General features: G+C 41.0%; 1 pseudogene; it reads left to right on the top strand.

Moving 5' to 3' along the window:
• The window catches only part of LOC136302580 (F-BAR domain only protein 2-like), a 188,868-nt pseudogene that overhangs the window by 140,991 nt on the left and 24,099 nt on the right, over window positions 1-23,778 (top strand).

Raw genomic sequence — 23,778 nt, 5'->3', positions numbered from 1 at the left:
AAGCAGTTGCCACAGGGTCGGTGTATAAAGGAACGAAGTGGGCTTCACGTGCAGTTCGAGGATTGTTTATTATAACAACATAAATCTTAATGTAACTCGAACACAGTGAAGAGGTGAAGACCGGAAACAAAGGCTGGACCATGGGTTTTAAGGGATAGAATCAGGGTGGAGTTTGGGGTCAAGGGGCCAATAGGGGGAAGACCGGGGAGGGACACAAGTTGAAGTTTACAGAACACAAACCAATGGGTAGGATAATGTTAGGAGATTTATATAAACAGACCAATGGAGCCTCGAAGAATACGGAATTCCCCAAGGGGCAGTCGAGACAGGGCTGGTACCAGGGAGATTTGACAGAGAACATTTGGGAATAGGGGTAGGTATCAGGAAAAACTAACAGCCCAATGGGTGGATACAACCCAGGCTAAACCACCACTCCAGGGAGGGTGAAAGGGAACAAACCATATGATATTAAAACACAAAATTACACACAGCAACAACAAATTTGTCTGAGTTATTGTCATTATTGCAAATTAGCTACAAAAATAAAAGCATTAGTTATTGTTTCACAACTACAGCTACTTCTGCAAAAGTTACCATTATATTATAATGCAGAACACATAGCATCCACTTTAATATTTGCAAAAGCCAAAACTATATGTGTTTATCACAAAGACATGCCTAAGGCAACCCCAGAGAGAACAAAAGACAGCTCTCTGTGTGTGCGTTCCCTCTTTTTAAAGTGACCCAGGACCTCCTCCTTTCCGTGAACTGGGATAAAGCACTCCAGTTCTGCTTCTGGTTCCCGGATCTTAAAGAGACAGTAAAACAGACTGTGGACATTTCACAGAAACTGCAGGAAAAACAAAAATTCTCCAACAACATTTTTAGTATTAGAGAATCAAGGCATTACTTTTTTCTGGCCAGGATGTTGTTCTGGCCAGGATGTGCAACAGAAATAATTTCATCCACACATTGCCTGGGTTGTGTAGAAAAAATCATTCCATTGCACATCCTTTTATACCAGATATTTCACATATTTATACAGTCAAAACCCAAAGAAATTCATTGGTTCAATGTTCAGTGGTCCCAAGTAATACAGTTCTTAGTTGTAAGGGTTTTGGCTTCTTTTCTTCTTTGCCAAGGTCAGGATGAATAATACTCGGGAAACACCAAGCTTGAGTTCAGACTTGGAATGTTTATTATATCTTATCTATTTACAGTATTTACAGGCTCACAAGCCTTGAACTTAACTAGCAAGCGAGACAAATGAGTTAAAATGGCTTGCTTCTAACTCTTACCAAGGTTATTTAAGAGATAATTACCCAATAACAAGGTGACACCTATATTATTTATGTTTCTGGCCCAATAATGACCACCAAAGGCCCGCAATGCAGACCTTTTTCACCCAATTAGAGAGAACCACCCAAACCCATGAAGAAGAAGGAAGAAGAAGGCAAAGAAGAAAGACGAACACCCAAAATCCTCCATCTTGACTCACATGTACTACTATACACTGAAACCCCAAATTCTAAGTTTCTAGGATTCCAACATTTCCCCCTTCTGTTTGTACCATGAAGACTGCTTTGACTGTTTTGTTTTTCTTGACTTACCACTCCCTAGAGTGGTAGAAAGAAATGTCTTTGACTAAAGATTGATTTTTTTCTTGTATAGCTAAATTTGGCACAAAAAAAAATCATGTTTACAGAATTAGTGATGTTTAATTCTTTAGGTTCAAAAGATGCTTTGGGAAGGTGAGGAATTCACTAGCGTCATGCATCTACTGGCATGTTAATTAAACAGACGGAAAGTGTCTTTTCTAGGATTGTACAGGAAAGATATGATATTTAAATCTGATGCACTAGCTAAAGTCTCTCAGATATTTGTTTTAGGTTGTTTAACTAGTAAATTTGCACTACTAAAAGCAAGTAAGTGAAAAGCATAAGCATAACATTCAATAGAGCCCTATATTTCTCTTAAACTATCATCTAACAAAGGAATTCTACAATATTACTAATCCTTAAACTTTGGTTGATTGACAGGTAAGGTTGCATTGTTGAAGGCAAACAAAACAAGATATAACCATGATACCTGATTTAACTCCATGATGTTCTTTGGTTAGTTTTTGATTTGAGGCATTTTCTTATTCATTCTTAATTTCTAAGCAAATCTTTTAGCACATTTTTTTTTTTTCCCTAAATTTACTGGAACTACTCAAAGATATGGCACTAAATTGTTTTGTTTGCATTCAACTCTGCATATTTGAATCTCTTTTGATTTTCTCAAAAATTCTTTTCTACATTTTTTCTTAAGAGCAGGAAGACGAGGACTGTTTTTCTTTTTGTGACCCACTGTAACTAAAAATTCAGTAGCTTTGTACTTTGTTTGGGCTTCTAAATCATAACATGATGTACATCACTCTTGTGCTAATAGAGCTGTACAATACCAATGATTCCCACACTTTTTACATTGACACAAAACCTAAGGTTCACAGTTCTTACATGTGGGACAAGAGATGCCTGCTATCAGCTACAGTGTCTGCGCAGTTCACGTCTGCGTGCTTGCTTCTCTGTTCTTGGAGTTGTCAGAATTTTTGTGCTTGATATGACTTCACATTCGTTGCTGGAATTCACTTGCATTTTGTATCTTCAGAAACACAAGCAAGCTCTTTGCCACAAGTTAACAGAGAGAGTGTACTTTGAAGAACAAATTCATAACTTGCTAAAACTGAAAACAATTAGGAAAAATTCAGGTACAACAACTAAGATTATTTTAAATAACAAGCGTAATTAATGACTGTTAACAATAACACATGTAAAGTTGAATGATTGTTAATTACTAAAATACTGTTTCATTGTCTTAGATTCTACAACAGCTGAAAAACCCCCTTCCAGTGATGACCTGGATTTCCTTTTCTGGGCAAGGTTGTCAGGTTCACTCCAAAAGTCAGTCCAGCTGTCATATTTATAAAGTCAAATTGTCAAGTCAAAGTGACTTGTATCTAGTTTTTTGGTGCAGAAAACATCTGGGTTTCTTGGTAAAAACATTCCATCTAGTTAAAGTTAAGGTGTGGCTAGGACCCTGGTTTTATATTAGAGTGATGTCTCAATACATTTTTAAAACAAAGCTTTTAGCAATAGTAGTTATGAAATGCTTAAGCAACTAGAAAACAAAAGGAAGGATCTTGAAATGATAAGCATCTTTTAGATAATTACAGAAAGAGATGTTAAAATATATAAGAAATCAACTATAAATATATAAAATTAACAAATTCACATTATGTAGTCAATATATCAGCACTAGTCAGAAAGTTATGATAACACTTTTCTAAGCTATTGTGTACTTATGACCTTAAAATAAAACACAAAAAACCCCACCAAAACAGCTTACAACTAATAACAACTACGATGTAAAAACTGTATCTTCTTCTATCTACAAACAAGCTTTTTAGTGTTTCATTACAGCTGTTTCAGTTGAAGCTGTCTTATTTCTAAGAAAAAACAACTAAACTTTGCAAATCAGATAAGCATATTTTAACAAAACTTAAAATATTTTAAAACCTATCTGGAATAAAATTTTAAATTAATAAGATATAAATCTATTATCACTTAGACTTTATAAATCTTAATCTCAGATTTAACTTATACTAAACAGGGCCCAAACTTAAACTAAACCATACAGAAATTACTCTTAATATTAACAGAGTACTAAAATATAACAAATATAGTAAATGACTTCATTGCCATAGTAAGTCTTTTCCCCATACTGTAATGGGTTTCTGCACAATGAAAGAACAAATGAGTACTGCTTTTCTTTCTGGTCTGGTAACAATAATTGGATTTTCACTCTACATGCATAGAGTGGTTCTCTCAATCTTCGAGACAGTTTTTAGAGGTGACATCAAATCTCACTCTCTGGGCTAAAAGATATAAGACATTGGCATAATTTGTTGATCTATTGCATTGGGAGGCAAAGCAATGGTCTTAGTGATTGGAGTATTTTCTGGGATGATTAATGGAGCTTGTAAGGATTGAGCTAAAATTGTCAACTTCTCATTTTGATTTGCTGAGATGACTGTTCGATAGATGATGAGTCTCAAAATGCTGCTTCTGTCCTTGCCTATAATTAAGAGTTCTTGTCTTTCATGATGTTCCAGTGACTCCTGTGGATATCACTGCATGATTCTCATTTATGAAGTATGTTAATTTGGAAGTTGCCAATTCGCACTGCGCCCCTGAGGGCAGCAGTTCTGGGTCGCTTGGGAAGTGGCAGATGGTCCTGCGTAGTGAGTATGATTGTGGTTCTTTGCATTTTGTGTGTCTTGAGAGGTCTCGTGCTGATGAGTCACCGCCATTGCTTTTGTCATGGCATTTGCATGCTGCACTCTATTTGGAGTTTCCTGGAAGAAGTAGAGGTTTTCCATCCACATCCACTTTGAAATGACACATTTACAAAGTGTCTTCTTTTGTTGATAAGAAAGCTAGCAAAAGAAATAGTATTGATTAGGAGTTGAATGTAACTTACTGCTGAAATGACAATAATGTAAACAGAGCCCTTTCACTTAACCTTCAGGGGAGTAACTGCAAACCAGGCATCCCTGCTCAGGGGAGAAATTCCATACATTTCCAGGGAATGTGTAGATTTCTGCTTTGTGAAAGTTTGGTGTTGCCTTTATAAAGAGAATGGATATCAGTCAGTCAAAAGTCTGGCTTATCTTGCCAGATTTTACTTTGGCAGTCGGGAGGTGCCAAACCAATGTAAACCCCATGGTGCCAAAATAACTCACTACAATGAATCGTTAAAAACTGATATGATCACGGACAGAGACTCTCCAACTAGTTAAAGTTAGAAAGTGGTATGTTTATTAACACTGGCGGGCGGCACGGGAGTCATCTCCGAAAGGCATGACCGCACCGTACAAGGTTCTTTGCCCTCTATTTATTTCCCAAGATCTTACATACAATACATATGCATAACCCCAGCACCTCCCATCCCCGCTCTGTATTAAAATGAGGCTCTTAGTCCTTCACGCGTGCGCAATTCTTCTCTTGAATTGGGTCAGTGGTCTCGAATTGGGTCAGAGGTCTTAAGGGATGAAGTCAGGAATGTCTTCATCAGGTCTCCGTGACCCTGTGGCACGATCCAAGGTCTTTTGCTTCGTGATTAATTGTTATAAAGTCCAGGTGCTGGCCATTGTTCTACTGGTTTCAATCTGTTCTTATAACAGTTCACTTACTCCACTTCCTTCTATAAACAAGCTCCTAATGGCAAACAATACAACAATTAGCTCTATCTTAAGCATCTAATAATTATTAACCTATCATTTGTTTATCTAACTTACATCCTGATCAATGTGAATTGCTTCTAACCCTTAGCTAAAATCTTAACTCTTTAAAATCATGATTCAACAACACAGCTTGTCCTGTTTATCTGATAACAGATAAGGTCTTGGGGGGAGTGAGATGCCCTGCTACACTAGGTCACATATGACACTTCCCCTCTAGGCCCTTCACCATCTTCATGGCCCTCCTTTGGATGCTCTCTAATAGCTTTATATCTTTCTTATATTGTGGCACCCAAAACTGCACACAGGACTCCAGGTGAGGCTGCATCAATGCAGAGTAAAGCAGGACAATCACCTCCCTCGAGTGGCTGGTGATGATGTGCCAGAGGCACCCCAAGACATGTTTGGCCCTCCTGGATGCCAGGGCACTGCTGACTCATGTTCAATTTGCAGTTGTCCAGGACCCTCCGGTCCCTTTCCACAGTGCTGCTTTCCTGCCTCTTATTCCTGAGTCTATACACACAACCAGGATTACTCCATCCCAGCTGCATAATCTGGCACTTGACTTTGTTAAACTTCATATGGTTGGTTATTGCCCAATCCTCTTAATTTGTCTAGGTCTTTCTGCAGGGCCTCTGCATTCAAAGGAGACAACAGCTCCTCCCAATTTAGTATCATCTCACTGTACTTTTGAGTCCTGTGTCCAAGTCATTTATCAAGATGTTGAAGAGAACCAGCCCTAAGATGGAGTCCTGTGGAACCCCACCCAAGTCACCAGCCTGATGTAACCCCATTCAGTATAATCCTTTGTGCTTGAGCTGTGAGCCAGTTACTGACCCATTGCATGACATGTTTATCCAGCTGAATGCTGGACATTTTATCCAGACAGATCCTGTGAGCGACAGTATTGAAAGCTTTACTGAAATCTCAAAAGATGACATCAACTGGCTTCCCTTGGTCAACTAGGTGGGTTAACTTATCATAAAAAGAAACTAGGTTTAACAAGCAGGACTTTCCCCTCATGAAGCTGTGTTGGCTGTGACCAATGACTATTGTCCCTCAGGTGTTTTTCAATAGCTCCCTGTGCTGGTTTAAAACACAGCTAGAAAATTAAACCCACTCAAGCTGCTCCCTTTTCCCCCTGGGCCCTTCTGAAAATGAAGGAACACTATGAGACGCTATAAGTTGGAATCACAATTTACTGAAAAAATCACAACCACAACAATATTAATAAAAGAGTGTACGAAAGAGAGAGTCTTACAAAAGTGTATTCACCATCAAACAAGCAAAAGTGCTTCCTGAAGAGTGTCCAGTGTGGTTTCCCAAATAATGGCAAAATGGTGACTGGCCCTGGGCTGGGGCTACATGGTATTTGGAAACAACAAAAACCAATATATCGGGGAGGCTCTCACATCTTAACTTCCTTCCGCCCCCTCCTCCCCTCAAACCAGTGGAAAGCAGGGACAAAACAAAACCTGGAAAGCTAGTTTGTCTGAATAAGTTGTGATGATGAAATGCTGACTGCACTGCCTGACAGGGCTTGGGCCTCACTGCAGGGGTCTCTCTCTGGGGTGGCAGTGACAGTGGTGCGGATGCAGAGGCTGTCTCTCCAGGGTGGTGGGGACTGTGTGGCAGCAGTGACAGCAATCCCAGTCCCACACCCTCTGCAAAGCGAGCCCAGCAAAAAAAAAGACGAATTTTGTTTCTGGCCTTGGCTTCTTCCCTGCAGAAACCATATCCCCCAGTGGTGATGTGAGTGGTATCAAATAGACAGCTCTAAAAACTCCACCCCCTTGTCTCTGTACCCAGGACACTCCCAGAATAGTCTCCATAATTTTACCAGGCACAGAATTGAGATTGACAGGCTTGTAGTTTCCAGGGTGAGACTTCTTGCCCTTCTTGAAAATTAGGACAATGTGTGCCAGCTTCTAGTCCACTGGAACCTCTCCAGATTCCTAAGACTATTCAAAAATCATTGAGAGAGGTCTCACAATGACATCAGCCAGCTCTTTGAGTAGCCTGAGATGAATCCTATTAGGCCCCATAGAGATACAGGGATACAGCTGAAGCAGCAGATCCCACACAAGTTCAGGGTCATCTGGGAGTCTTATCATTCTCACAGCCATAGTCCTCAAGCTCAAGGCTCTGAGACCCCCCAAGCACATCATCAGTGTTGAAGACCAAAGCAAAGAAAGCATTAAACATCTCTGCCCAGTCTCTCTCCCTGTTTGTGAGGTGACCATCCTCATCCTGTAATGGGGTGATGTTATTTCTACACTGCCCCTTTGCTATTGATGTATTTAAAAAAGCTCTTTATTGTCACCCACATTTCTGCCCAGCTTCAACTCCAGTTGAGCTTAAGCCACACAAATTTTCTCCCCACAGTGGCAAGCAGCATCTCAGTAGTCCTTCCAAGTCATCTGACCTTTCTTCTACTGGCCATACACTATTTTTCCTTAGCTCTAGAAGAAGATCCCTGCTCAGCCAAGCTGGCCTTCTGCCTCATCTGCTTGACTTCAGACATGTGAAAAACGAGGTTCACTTTCTTGGTAAAATTTAGAAAGTTTAATAAAAAGACAATTAGGAGACAGAAATAAAGCAAAATATTATATGACCAGGTGACTTGGCATTCAGCCAAGAGCTCACCTGCCCATGAAAAGGCTCACTCCTTAAAAGTACCAGCCTACGGTATATTCATAAATTCACATGCATGATTCAAACATTCCTCTTGAGTTTGAATTTTCTCTGGGCAGTTTCAATTCCCCCCCCACCATGTTATCTTGTAGACCCATCTGCAAGTGGCTCCATTCCATCTGATAGCATAGGTTCAATAAATTCCTCTCCTGGAGTTTTTGGCCATCTTCATCTGGATAAGATGCTGTAGTAGTTTGAAAGCAAAACAAATGAGAGGCTCCACGTCAGAGATACAATTTAATAGGAAAAAAGGAAAGAAAGTAAAATAAAATAGATGCAATAATACAAAAGACCACTGACAGAGTCAGAATACAACCTGAGCGGAGTGATGGAAGCAGTCCAGATGAGGTGGTCTTCCTGAAGCAGTGATCCTGTAGAAAGGTCTGGTAGCTCAGGTCCTCTGGGAATCCAGTGGGTAAGCGCCCCCCTGGTGTTCAGAGTCTCAGCTTATATCCAGGCTGGAATGCTTGGTTTCTCCCTCTGGGCGGAGCATCTCACAATGGGATGGTGAGTCATGTGATAAGGCCTGATGGGCCCATTAACAGGAGGTAGTCCAGGAGGGGGTTATCTGTGAGCTGTGTGGCAAAGGTGCTGATGGGCCCATTAACAGAAGATAAGCCAGAGTGGAGGAGGCAGGGAGCACTGCCTCACCTGGTTTCAACAGTTCCTGAAGATGGTGATAGAATATACTTCAACCCAGGACAGATGCTGATAACAGAGGTTCAACAAATTCTTCTGGTCATCAATCTTCATCTGAATTAGATACTGATAACAGAGGTTCAATATATTCTTCGGGTCAGCAATCTTCATCTGGATTCAGGAATGCGAGGGATTTTCCCCATCCCAGTTTATCTGGTTTAGATGTTGCAAAAACAGTCTTTTATTTTTAACACTATGTTACAACCCCCCAAAAATATACACATTCATCACATCATATTTTTTAAACCCTGTTAATAATAAAAGAAACTAGATTAATACAGTAAAACCTTCATATAGCATTCACCTTAACATTTACAAAAAGCCAACTTTATAAAATGCATCTATAACAGACATTTGGGAATTGCCTGCTCCTCTGCACTTAGGAGCTGGTGCTTAAAAAGCGACCAGCAGTGATGGACTCCCGCATCTTCAAAAACCTTTTCCCAGGGGACCTTACTCACTAGTTCCTCTAGCAGCCTGAAGTCTTCTCTCCTCATGTCCAGAGTTGAGGTTTTGCTGGCACTTTTTGTCCTGTCACCAGAGATTTTAAACTCGATCACCTCATGGCTGCTGTGGCCAAGACAGTCGCCAATCACCACTTCACTCATGTGACCTTCTCTGTTAAGAAGCAACAAATCAAGGAGGTCACCTTTCCTAGTCAGCTCCCTTAGTACCTGTACCATGAAGTTATCATCCAGGTATTTTAGGAATCTTCTGGCCCGGGTTGTACCAGCTGTGTGGTGTTCCCAGTAAACATCTAGCAAGTTGAAGTCCCCCATAAGGACAAGGGCAGTTGATTTGGAGGTGTCCCTTAGTTTCCTGAAGAATAATTCATCAGCATCATTTTCCTGGCTAGAAGATCTATAGTGGACTCCCAGGATGACATCCATATTGTAATAGATGTACTGAATAAAATTTGTGTATGTGGAAAATTATACATTGGAATTTAAAAACCTCGATTCTTGGAGACAGTCCGACGGCAGAATTCCAAAGTCTTTTTTTAGCTTGGAGGTGCCACCACGACATCGGCAACATAACAGAAGAGATAACGTGAAGATGACCCATTAATCACGGGCCGGTCATATCTTCGCAGCCACTCAAGGATCTGATATCGATCACGACGGAAACTAGCAGATGATTTCATCAAGCCTCCCAACAGAAAATTCAGAGACTCTTTTTTTGGAAATCCTTTCAGAACCATCCCTTGGGGGATGAAGGACATTTCAGCAGGTGTACTATTTGCATGTCATGTTTTGGGCAAATTTGTGTTCTTTGCGGCAGTCGTGTTTTTGCCTCAGGGCAGAAAAACGGTATAAAGTTCCTACCCTGAGACCCTGATTTTGTGGTCATACCTGAGAGCACCATTGTTGCTGCTGGGTGGTCTACCCAACGTTCGATCGATGTTGTCCTGATTTATTGTGGCATTTTCAAAATTAATTTTTGAAAATTGCTAAATAAATTTTTGGATTTTGAATTGGCTCGTGATCATTTATAACAGATTGGTGCCGGTGACTCGGATACAATATTGGTGCTATGGAACCCCTTTGCACGAGAAGGCGCCTCCGCCGATTTTTCAGTGGCCCCGCAAAACGGGAGACCCCATAGTACCTATTGTATCGCGAACAAATTTAGGTCAAACGCCACAATAAAAGGAGGTTCTGGATCCAGAAATATCAGGGAACTCAGGAAGGACCTAGGAAGGTCTTTCGGAGCCGTGGCTAAAACTTTCACTTGTAAAATTCTCCGTGCACGAAGATTCCACGCAAGGAAAAAGCTGTAAGTATTGCGGGTTGAGTGGGTGTGATTGGGTGAGTGGATGAGACGTGACTTTGTCACGACCCAAGTGTGGCCCTGGGCGCCACAGTTCCAATATCCCGCGAGGGAATTGGTCGGCAAACAGGGAAGCAAATCAGAAAAAAAAAAAACAAACTCATTTTGCTCATCAAAACTGGACTCAAGGAGAGTCCGGGGAACCGATCACGGGAAAGCTAAAAGGGAAGGATATGTTTCTTTGAATTCAGGAAATTGGTAAACCTTTTAGCTATGGGCTTGGTAAAAGCCAAGGAAACAAAATGGAGATCCATCGCTGGTCGAAAAAAACCCCAGCTCAGCTCGCTGAAAGGGTAAGTAGTCCAGCAAAAGCAGAACCCGATTTGTGACACATTAGTTTGGAAAAGGGACCCTGTTCTTAGCAAGGAGCTAAGAGAGGATCTTGGCACAAGGTAAGCTAACCTTGGGAAATGGGGCAGAAAAAGAGCAAACTCCAAAAAGAGCCCAAAAGAAAAACACACCCTAGAACAAGAGAGCAGCGCTCTCAAGATCCCACGGGAAAACCCACTGGGATGGATGTTAGAGTATTGGAGAGATTGCTCTAAGAGGAAAGGTAAGTCTAAGGAAAGAATGATTTACTATTGCATGGAGGTTTGGGGAGGAGAAGAAATAAGGAGTCATGTAATTTGGCCCACATTCGGCATGTTTGAAAAATGGACCTGCAAAGCTTTATGTAACTATGTAGCGAATAAAGAACCGCAGGACCATGAGGAAAAGGAATACGCTAAATTATGGGCAGGATCTAGGACAGGATTGTTTGCCATGAGGTCTAAAAAGGGAGTCTCGGCTCCGAGTGACACATGGGACCCTCTTGACTATCTCCCTCGTCCATATCTAGTACCCACGCCACCGCCTGCACAGGCTCAGGCACCCCCATCAGCACCCCTGGGACCTTTGATTCAGCCCGTACCGGAGCAAGGTCCTTCGCCAGGGGTTCCGGTCACAGGATCGGACCAAACCCCTGCGTCTCTCCTACCTCAGGACTCTTAAATAATACCCCAGATACCTCCTCCACTTCTACCCCTACCTCCTGACGAGTCCTCCGATCGGACGCCTCTTCTCACGATCCTGGTGGCCCCGCCAAAAATCCCGCTGCTGCCTCCTCCGATTCCAGAGGCACCGCACACACAGGCTCTGGGACTACAATTCCCACAAGCCTCCTCGCACCCCCCCCCCCCCCCCTTGTTTTCCTCGCAACCATCGGAGGTACTTCCTCCCTTGGCACAAACCCCGATCATCCCTCCTCCGCCATTTTCTCCTCTGCCCCTGCCAGTCCTGCAACCCACGAGAACCAGAAAGCCAGCCCCGGTGAGCTCTTCCCCAGTAAGCAGAACCCGGCGAAGGGCAAGGCAAATAAACGAGGAGGGGAGTGAGAATGAAGAAGATAAACACCATCTTTTCCCTTTACGGGAAGTGCCCACAGCACCCGGAATTACTGGATTCGTAAATGTTCCAATTAATACCGGAGATGTAAGGGCTTTCAAAAAGGAAATGTGCAGGAGAAAACTTTGCAGGAACTACTGAGGGAGGCTCAAAAGGTATACATGGGAAGGCATGAGAAAAGCCAGAAAGTACAAGCTAAGGTGTTGGTAGCAGCTGTAAAAGAGGTGCAAAAACAGGAACGCTACTGAGATAAAGTAAGAACAATGCAGAGGAAACCAACAGATTCTTTAAATAAGGATTCCGGATCAAAAAGAGAACCCCCTGAGTGTTTCTATTGTAAAAAGAAAAGACACTTGAAGAAGGATTGTAGAAAAAGGATAAAAGATGAAAAAGTTTTCCAAGAGGATTAGAGGTGTCGAGGGCTTTTCATTTTGGGGACCAGGACATCAAATGAGCCCTTGGTAAAGCTAAAGGTAGGTCCCCAGAGAAAAACAATAGCATTTTTGGTAGACACAGGGGCAGAACGGAGCACTGTGCAAAAAACTACCCCCAGGTTGTTGCAAAAGTCAAGAAAAGATGTTAGTTATAGGTGCTAAGGGGGATCCGTTCAAGGTACCCCTGATTAAAAATGTAAAAATAGAATCTGAGAACAAAACCTGTGTGGGAGACTTGCTTCTGGTAGAAGAAGCTGATTAAAATTTGTTGGGAAGAGACATGATCATTGCTCAGGGAATTAATTTGACTGTGAGGCACTCACAGTTGGTGGTGAGCTTATAAAAGCTTACTGCACAGGACGAGGAGAAAATTGATCAAAAGGTTTGGTATTCTCAAGGGGAGGTGGGGAGGTTGGATATTGAACTAATTTCCATCGAGATAGAAAGACCTGAAGAACCCATAAGGGTTAAACAGTACCCTATACCTTTGGAGGGGAGGAGGGGGTTGAAACAAGTAATAGATGGCCTGATTAACAAGGGAACCTTGGAGCCTTGTATGTCAAGGCACAATACGCCCATCCTGGCAGCTAGGAAAACAGATGGGAGCTACCGGTTGGTACAGGACCTCCGGGCAGTGAATGAAAGAACAAAAACAAGGTTTCCCGTGGTGGCCAACCCCTATACCCTTCTAAATAGGGTCTCCCCTGAGGGTGTGTGGTATAGTGTCATAGATTTAAAGGATGCTTTTTGGTCCTGTCCTCTGGCTGAGGAAAGTCGAGAATATTTTGCCTTTCAATGGGAGGGCCCTGAGACAAATAGAAAACAGCAACTTAGATTTCTTTACCTTAGGGATATGTGGACTCTCCTGATCACTTTGGCCAGGCTCTGGAACAGTTACTAAGTCAATTTCTGCCTGTAGAAGGAACAAAATTGTTACAGTATGTTGATGACTTACTGGTGGCTGGCCCCAGAGAGGATGAGGTAAGAGAATGTACTATCTCATTGCTGAACTTTCTGGGAGAAAAGGGATTGAAAGTTTCAAAGGAAAAGCTGCAATTTGCTGAATCTGAAGGAAGGTATCTAGGACACTGGATATCAAAAGAAAAAAACCAAAATTAGATCCTGAGAGGGTGGCTGGGATCATTGCTCTGCCCCCTCCACAAACAAAAAGAGAGATCAGACAATTGTTGGGATTTCTTGGATACTGCAGACAGTGTACTGAAGTACACAGTGAAAAAGTAATGTTTCTCTATGAGAGACTGAACACTGACAAGGTAAAATGGACTGAACAAGATGAACTGGAATTTAGAAAATTAGAAGAAGCCCTGATCACTGCCCCGGTGTTGAGTTTACCAGATGTGAAAAGGCAGTTTTAATTGTTTGTGGATGTCAGTAATCATACTGCTCAGAATCCAGTCCAATTTTGTTTAGGGAAGCACTGGGAGAAACCTCCCACAACTGCACAGAAATGGTGGAACTGCAGAAAAGGTAAGACCAGATCTGGGAGAGGAAGACTTAAAAGAAGGGAAAAGATTTGTGAATGGATCAGCTAAGATAACTGAGAAAAAAAAAACGGAAATCAGGATATGCCATAGGGGATGGCAAATCCGGGGGAGTCATGGAGCCGGGGCCTCTGAATGTAAATTGGTCTGCTCAAGCATGTGAATTGTATGCATTGCTGAGAGCACTCAAAACATTAAAAAGAAGAAAATGAATTATCTATACTAATTCAAAGTATGGCTTTGGAATTCCACACACTTTTGGTAAAAAAAGAGGTTTAATTAGCAGTCAAAGACGAGTGTTAATTCAAGGAAAACTAATAAAACAAAATTTGGAGGCAATCAGGAAACCTGAGGCAATCTCAATCATCCATGTCGGAGGACATCAGGTGGGTATGCAGTTTCAGACCAGAGGGAACAGTCTGGCAGACAAGGAGGCAAGAAGAGCAGCCTTGCTCACAGTAAGTATACCCGAGGTTAGGGAAGAAGGGATTCTGGAATATCCCCCATACCCTTCCCAAAAAGAGATTGAAGGATTTGAGAAAATAGGAGGGAAGCTAGAGGAAGGGAAATTGAAATTACCCGATGAAAGGGAACTGGCATCCAAAAAATATACCAGAAAAATTCTGAGAAGACTGCATCAGCAAACACATTGGGGAGCACAAGCCCTCGCACAACAATTTTTAAAATTTCTCAGCTGCAAAGGAATTTATGAATTGGCAAAACAAGAGGTACATGGGTGAATGATCTGCCAGAAAGTGAATCAAGCCAGATCCAGACAAACAGCCTTAGGAGGACGTCCAGTCACCTATCGCCCGTTTGAAAAGATTCAGGTAGATTTCACTGATTTACCTAGGATGGAGAGATACAGGTTTCTATTGGTAATAGTGGACAAATTAACCCACTGGGTGGAAGCCTTCCCCAGGGCAAGGGCTACAGCCCAAACCGTGTCAAAAGTACTATTGGAGGAAATTATCCCTCGTTATGGGATAGTTGATCACTTTGATTCTGATCAGGGAACACATTTCACTTCCAAAATCATCAAAGAGATGGCAGAAGCCTTAGGAATCTGGTGGCAGTATCACACCCCATGGCACCCTCAAAGTTCAGGGCAAGTGGAAAGAATGAATCAGACTCTAAAAGCTCAACTATCAAAAGTAATGATAGAGACAAAAATGTCTTGGACAGTGTCTTCCTCTAGCTCTCCTAAACATAAGAACTATGCCTCACTCAGAAACAGGATTGTCGCCGTTTGAAATGCTTTATGGAATGCCATAAAAGCATAGAATGCCTGTTGGGCATCCTTGGATAGAGGATACCCAAATTCAACCATATTTAATCACCATAAACAAGAAATTACAGGACTTGGGAAAGAAGGAACTGATTCCCCAAAGTGTTCCTTTGAGATTTGTAATCCACAAGATAAAACCCAGAGATAAAGTGAGAACCTGGAGGGAACTGCCTCTAGAACCTCATTGGGAAGGTCCTTTTACTGTCCTTATCACCACAGATACAGCTATCAGGACTGTTGAAAAAGGCTGCGCCCACGCCTCAAGGGTGAAGAAGGTTGAGCCTAAACACAATACCCGGGTGTGGAAGGTGTCCTCGTCTCCTGGAGACCTGAAGATCAAATTACAGCGTCACAATAAATGAGCTAAGGGGACCAGATAAGTTGTACAAAGCCAGATTGTGAATGCTTTCCCTTTGTTCATTTAAAGTGTGTATACTGTAAACAGATCTGGGTAATTCATTGTAAAGGGGGGGGGGGGGGCGTCGACCCAGGAGGCTGTGTACCAGGTGTTTGGGAAAAGAACCGGATGAGACTAGCAGCTTCTTACTAACTGCCACACATGTGGGTCTACTAGAGTTAGATTCTCTAGAGTGTGGTCAATATATAAAAAGGGAATAAACAGGCAATTAGATGCAGAAGCAGAAGTGCTCACTATTGAGTGCCGAAGGGCAATCAAGGTACCATGCTACCACGATAGTGTCAGGTTGTCCTGGTGGGGTCTTGTCAGAAGGAGATTTGCAGCTCAGACCTACAGGATCCCAGAGACATACGCCTGCTGCCGAGAAGATGGAATGCCCCGCCACGGACTGCTACTCCGTGGGCAAAAGGAAAGGCAGAGGGGTATTCTGGTAGAAAGTCCTAGTAGTCCTGAGCCCGGTCCTGAGCCAAGCAGGGGGACTCCATCCCGGGAACCCGCAGAGGCTGAACCCCAGGAACGAGTGTGAGCCTTGTCTAAAAGCTACACGAAGGGGACCAACACCTATAAAAACCCTGAAGTATCAAGCACATTATGATTGCCAAAAGGGAAGGAAGAAGGGATACAGTTACTTCATTGGCACTCAATACCAAATTTGTGAATCAGAAAAGGGGGTCGTGTGCCATGACCCAAAGGCAGTTAATAACAGCAGGCAGTCCATGGTACATAAAGTCTACAAACGGGAAACAAAAAGAATGCCAACTATCCCCGTTTGTGATAAATGTAACCAAACTGTTTGAATAGGTGGAAGGAAGAAATCCACCTTTTTGGGATATTATCAAATCAATAGATTGTGCTATGATAAAAACAAATTGGAAATGTGTACTATGGGTGGGAAAATGTACTGGGTAGGAAAGAATTTGAAATATGTGGGCAAAACACTCTCTGGGAATGAACCCATGGGATTGGATCTACTCAGGAATGATGATGATAAAGCATGTTTACAATTTGATGAAACTTTTTGTTTTTCAAGGAACGAGGAAGAATTAGACCCAGAAAATAAAATGCAAATATTATCACAAGAACTGAGGAGACAGGAGGCAGAGGCAAAAAGAAAAAGAATTGAACAGGAAAGATTAAAAAATACTGTGAAATAACACAGGGAGACTGGGATGAATTTGAAATCTGGGAAAACTGGTAAAAACAATAAATAAAAGTGTTGGGGTGTCCTTGGGGGAAAAAAGGAAAAATCTTGGTAAAGGGTGTGTTAAATGTAATACTTGAAATATGACAATAAAATACGAATTTAATGGGTAAACAAAAAGGTGGGGGACTGTAATAAATGTACTGTATAAAATTCGTGTATTAAAATTGTATGTGGAAAATTATACATTGGAATTTAAAAACCTCGATTCTTGGAGACGGTCCAAGGGCGTCTCCAAGAATTCCAAAGTCTTTTTTTAGCTTGGAAGTGCCGCCACGACATCTGCAACATAACAGAAGAGATAAGTGAAGATGACCCAATAATCACGGGCCGGCCACATCTTCGCAGCCACTCAAGGATCTGATATCGATCTCGACGGAAACCAGCAGATGATTTCATCAAGCCTCCCAACAGAAAATTCAGAGACTCTTTTTTTGGAAATCCTTTCAAAACCATCCCTTGGGGGATGAAGGACATTTCAGCAGCTGTACTATTTGCATGATGTCATGTTTTGGGCAAATTTGTGTTCTTTGCGGCAGTCGTGTTTTTGCCTCAGGGCAGAAAAACGGTATAAAGTTCCTACCCTGAGACCCTGATTTTGTGGTCATACCTGAGAGCACCATTGTTGCTGCTGGGTGGTCCACCCAACATTCAATCGATGTTGTTCTGATTTATCGTGGTGTTTTCGAAATTGATTTTTGAAATTGCTAAATAAATTTTTGGATTTTGAATTGGCTCGTGATCATTTATAACAGGTTGAAATAGCGATTTACTAAAAGCACAAAGTAATAGAATAAGCCACACATAATAACAACAGCAATATTAATAGTGAAAGTATACAAAAAGGAGAAGGTGTTTTACCCACAAAAAAGTATTGACCACCTGGAACAGAAAAGGAGAATTGTGAACTCTGCCTGTACTACACATCCATGTGGTTTCCCCAGACAAAGGCATTATGGCAAACGTTCCTGTGTGCTGTGCCACATGGTCACCGGGAAACAAAGGCAAGATGCCGGGGGAGCTCGCCCAGCTAACGTTTCCCCTCCTCCAGCCTGAAAACAAAAAAAAAAAAAACCAATAAAAAAAACACCAAACCTATGACAAAGAAACTCCCCGGAAGCTAGGTTGTCCAAGTAGGGGTTGTGCAGCTGATCCCCTGAGGTCAGTGCTGCACAATTGCTGGTGCTACCACCTCCAACTCTCTGTCATGCTGTGGGGGGGAAAATGGACATGCTAGGACCACGTCTCCACGCTGTCCCTGCCCCACCGGGCTCAGCTGCACCTCTGAGCTGTCCCTTCAGCACCAGAGCTGGGAGCGGAGCTGCCGCCTCTCCTCTGCACCATATCCTGCAAAAGCATCCTGGCAGAACACATGGGAGGACTGGCAGGCCACAGAGGATGGGATCTGCAGGTTCGATGCTGACAGTCCCTCCTCTGGAGTGAGAAAAGCAATATGGAACACTTCCGGTTATATGTCTCAGCTTTTCCTGCCAAAACCAAGCCCACAGTGATGATGTAGATGGTGTAGAATAACAGCTTGATCACACCCACACAGCACTAAACTGCCCTCCTCTCTGTAACAAGGATATATGGGCATTGGATCGCTAATTAGAAAGGCTAGGACTTTTCCTCACTTGGTTTAAAAGGATTTCTACAATGCATACATTTTTCATGTATGCGTTAGAAGTCTTCACTGAGTATTGGAAATCATAAATTTAACATACAGAAGTGTTGCTACTATAGAATCATTTATCTTGATACCTTCAAATATATAGTCATTCAGTTAGATTATATATGGGGAATGAAACAGAGAGTATAATGGAACTGATAAAGAAGCCTGGTATCTTAGGCCTGATAGAGCAGAAACCATGGGAGAGACAGACATAGATAAAGGCTCCCTGGGATAGAAGTGACCAAGAAACATGTTGTGAAACTTTGTAATGATTACCAAGTAACTGATGTCATAAGGAACGTATAACCAATGAGAAATTGTCACCAAAAATAGAACCCTATATAAGTGCCATACAAGAAAAACCCTGTATAAACACCTTGTATACTCAATAAATTTGGCTTCTGATGAGAACTTGGAATGTCCCCGTCTCTCAGTCGCTGATATATTGTGTCTTGGATAACAGAAAGCCATCATGAAGATGAATGGAATGTAAAAACTAAATTTTAACTCTGAGTTGTGTACTTTGAACAGTGGATATAGTTGAAGTGTCTGTATAAGTGCACAAAGAGCTTAGGCAGCATTGTTTATTTGTGGTGTTTACTTAATATGACCATTTTGTAGAGTGCTTGTGAAACATAGCAGAGAGATGAATTTGAGGTATTTCTACCTTAACTGAGAAAAACATACCAAGAGGAACCATTTCTATTCATCCAGTGATTCTGACTCTGAAGAAGATGAACCCAAGAGGTTCCATGTAGAAATAAAACCCATCCAATCAAATAATAGCTCTCAATATACCATGCCTTCCTTGGATGAATTGAAAGTATCTATAGGGAACATCACTCTTTCTCCAGCAGTATCTGTAAGCAATTTTGTTCCTTGTGTTTTTAATGAGAAGAAAAGTAGCAAGGAATCGTTAGTGTTACATATATTTTACTGTTCAGAATTTATTCTAGATTCAAATTCAATGATTTCTTTCCTTGTGCACTAGGTCATCTTTGATACACTTTATCGTAATTTCATGATAAGTAATTCCCCCTTCTCAGATTTTAACTTTATTTTGAGTCTTGGGAGTACTTAGTCCTTGTCCTTCTGCTGTTGCCACTGAGAGAAAAGAAAATTCAATCTTAGAATATTTTTCAAAAGTTTAATAAGGGAATAAAAAAGGACAATGTCCAGCGCTGGGGTGTTCCTGGCTATCAGCCAACGAACACGCCAAGACAGTGTTATCTATATACTGTTACTTTACTAAGGTACATACATATTCATAAGTTTCATGCATTATTCAAACATTCTTCATAGCTTTTGATGTTGCAAAATTTTTTTTATTTTGGTTTCCCACTCTGACTTATCTACATGACATCCTGTAGATCTGATCAATATATTTTATTCCTTCTTGTGGCTTCATCCTGTTGTTTCACACTTTCCTGATAACTAGTAGCCAACAAATTCTTCTCTAATTCTCCTTCAGTGCTCTGGTTTGTGCCACTCTTATCACTTGGAGAGGTCAGTCAGCAGATGTGGGAAACAACTTAATGGCTTTATACAGTTCTCTTAGTTACATAGAAGTATTTGAACATTTTATATTTTGCTCAGGCCTACAGTACAATACATTCATCACATTATTAGTTCTATAAGCTATAAGATGCATACTTAAAATGTGAAATTAGGTTATATTAGCAAGCAGCTAAAAGGGATTATAAATTGTGCTATACTTACAATCAATAACCACATATAAAGACTAATATACAAATGTGAAAGCCAATATTATAGGATCATTTCTAACACCACCACAAGACATTTGAATGCATATGGACTTAGCTGAGCATGGCTTTTAACACAGTTTACTAATTCATATTCGGTAATATACAAACCTTAAAACCAGATCATATAATGTGGATAGATATAACTTTTACACTGCAGCTTTATTGTATGTATTCTGTCAAACCACAGAATGATCCTTTATACTGTGGGATGATATTGCAAATAAATAGTGTTCAAGTATGCTAGTACGGTATTCATATCACAATATAGATGGCTCTGATTTTAAAGAAAATATTATTCATATTAAAATACTAATAATTACTTTTGTCTTCACCCTCCTCCTCCCATTTTGAAAGCAGAAATACAGTTCTGTAGGTAAAGAATGGCTTTTTATTCACAGTTTTAGATTAAAACCAAGTAAGTGTAATATGTGAGAAAGTTATTGGCAAAAACCTTAGGAATGTTTCTATGCTCACCTTTCAGGCATACTATGTGATATAAAAGGTGTTTAATTTTACTGGCCCTGCCTGTCAAAGAGTTTAGTCATACTGTTGCCTTTGTCAGCTCTTCAGTCTTCATTCCTGCCTTTTGTGTGTGGTGGGTATGCACTAGCTGCTCTGTCCTGGCTCGTGTTCTGGTCTTCTACAAGCTCCAAAATGGTCTGCCTGGCATCCAAAGCAAAATAACACATGGAAAATTGAGTCAAAATAAGAACCCTGGGACTATTAAGTGTTTTATTTGACAGTTAGTAAAAGAATTTAGTCTTCTCTGTTTCAGGTACAAACTAATCGAAATGCATCTGGTAAGTGTGAATATTTAGCTTTTAGTCTATTTACATTTTTTTTAACATGGCATGAAAGCATTTTTTATTATTATTGAAGAAATAAACTTATTAACTATTTGTATTTTAAGTAGAAAAAAAATTCTCTTGTCAGTTCTAAGTACCTTCATGGTATTTGCTTTTGAACGACTCACAATAAATTCACTGGGCAAAATAAGTTATTTGGTCAAAATTTCAAAGCAGCTAGTAGAAGCCAGCCAAAGACTTTTTTTTTTTTTAATTTTTTTTTTTGTATACTCAGCTGTTCCTTGTTCTGGGAAACAGATGAGTCTGTCTGTGACAGTGATGACAAGCAAGTCCAAGAGCTAGTGTGTATGGGGGTGTTGGGGGTTAGGTTTGTTCCTTCTTTCTCTAAAGAATTTTTTCCCCACAAGTTACCAAGGAGACCAAGTGTTGGATACTTGAGAGTACTTAACCGAAACAAAGAGGTGGACAAAGGTGGAAGGGGGAGATAATGCAAGTAAAAGACAAAGCTTGAGGCAGCTGCGTGCTTTTCTTTTTCCGGCGTTCGGGGAGACGCGTGTCTGCCGCTCCTGGAAGATCTCAGCTGCCGCAAAGCACGCCGAGCGGAGAACGGCTGTTGCTGGCTGGAGGAGTTTCACTGTGGACAAAGGGATCCAGTCCTGGGAAATCTACTATCACCGGTTCGGCCTGAATCCAGAGTTTTCCCGGCCACCCGCGGGGAGCTGGTCCAGGCCCTGCCTCTCCTTCGGTTTTCTTCGGCGCTGCTCGTCTTGCTACAGCGTGACCCTGCACCCCCTGCGCTGCTGGGACATCCTGCCCCTGCCTACCGGGACACTCTGCCATCCCAGCTACCAGCCCGGGACTTTTCCACTGTTTCAGCTTGGTGCTCTGAAGATCCTGCAGGGACACCGAAACCAAACTGCCCTGGGTTTTGTAAAACAAAGCCCTCAAGGTTCTTGGTACTGTTGTCATTTGTCATTAATGCTGTAGTTGTTTGGTGAAGGGAGGGGGAGGTTTTTTTTTCGTGTTTTGTTTGCTTTGTATCACATACTAGTAAAGAACTGCTATTCCTATTTCCCAAATCTTTGCCAAAGAGCCTCTGATTGTAATTTTACCTGGCAGATACCTGTCTTCCTAAACCAAGACAGGGGGAATATCCATAGAAGTGGCTCTTGTGTAAGTTGTTAAAACCCTTCCATCTGCACATTTAGTATCATCCACAAAATATGACCATGGAGCTAGAGGACAGAGCATTAGTCTCTAGTGTTTTTCTCAGTGGGAAACCAAGGCAGGTTTCCTGAAGAATAACATTGATGTAAACAGTATAATTTAAGGAAGAAATTTCAAGTGACCAGCACTTTTTCCTGAAATGCATTGCTCTGTTTAGTCCTCTCGTTTTAGAAGATATTTCAGGAGCATCTGAATTTATATTATCAGAGATAATATAAATAATGAAGCTGAAAGATTTTTATTTTAGAGTGGTGATAATGCTGTGTCTTTTCCTTAGGTGAATAGCTAACAAAATCAAAGCTTTCTGCTCCAGCTAATGAGTAAGTTCAACTTTTAAAATTATATCAAGTGTCATTTTGGGGGAATTTAGTCTTATTTTGATCTAGGACTCTGACTCATTGGAAATATCAGTCGACTGCTATTTTAAGCCAGGTGCTTATTGCATTGCAAGAGTTAATGAGTAATTGTGTAACAATGGAGATTTCTATCCACTCATTTTCCCCTTCTGATATGTTTCCTTCATTCTCATCTGTCTCAATTGATATTTATAATAATGTGACTAAAAAATATCGGCTTTGCTTAAAATGTCAGGTTTTAAATAAGATGGATTTAGTTTCCATCATAATTATACTCTTCCATTGTAAAGTGTTTAAGATTACAAGTCCCAAATTTGGATAGGTCTATATACATTGCTCATATATGTATATACTGAAACAAATTGATTTGTAGATGTATGCCTTGTTGAAAATGAAAATAATTTACTGACATTATGAAATTTATCCAGATATAAACTTCCAGCAATTATCAGTTTGAATAGTTTCCTTATGTTTAAATCAGTTCCTTGACCTACATTTTTAAAGTACTTTTAATTTTTGAATGCAAAAAATAACTAACACAGGATATGAATTACCAAAGTTGCAATTGTATTTTTATGAGTATATACATCCTTCATTAATATTCTAATTGTAACATTTACTATAGAAAGGGAAACTGTGACCTACTGGCATGGGATCCACTCTTTAGCAGTTCTCCTGAATCTTCTTCTTCAGCCTCCTTGGTATCCTCATCCTCCTCAGGTAAAATATTTGATAATAGGAAATGTTTTCTGCATATTCGGTGCGATGTTCTATTGTTGCTTTTTTAGTCATTGCAAGGAGATGTGCTTTGACTATTGAAATGAAAGAATTTTGTAAAGCATCATATGTTATGAATATACACAACTTGGAGTGCAGTATGCCAGTTGTTCATGCTAGGGAGCAAGGGGGAAGAGTGAACACTAGAAACCTTAATAAAATTCTATCTTGCTTTTGTCCTTTTTTTTCTCTCATTTTCTCATTACAAAAAATTATCATCATCTATGCTGGAGGAAGAATAGAATCCTATTTTTACAAAGTTGGTAAATTAAGTGGAGGCTGTCACAGCACCTGAGATGCTGAATTGGCACTGTGAATAGGGATGGGTTTCTTCTTTCCAGGAAAGCCTGTTGACCTATGAAGCACAAAGCCACTGTGGAGCTTTGCTGTGATGAACTCATTTCCTGTAGGAAAGCATGAATCTGTCAGATATGCGTGGGAGAA

This window comes from Chamaea fasciata, unplaced genomic scaffold (genome assembly GCF_029207755.1).
Source record: "Chamaea fasciata isolate MVZ Bird 193981 ecotype frontalis unplaced genomic scaffold, bChaFas1.0.hap1 SCAF_29, whole genome shotgun sequence".
NCBI lineage: Eukaryota > Metazoa > Chordata > Aves > Passeriformes > Sylviidae > Chamaea > Chamaea fasciata.
This window is presented reverse-complemented; position numbering and strand designations above follow the sequence as displayed.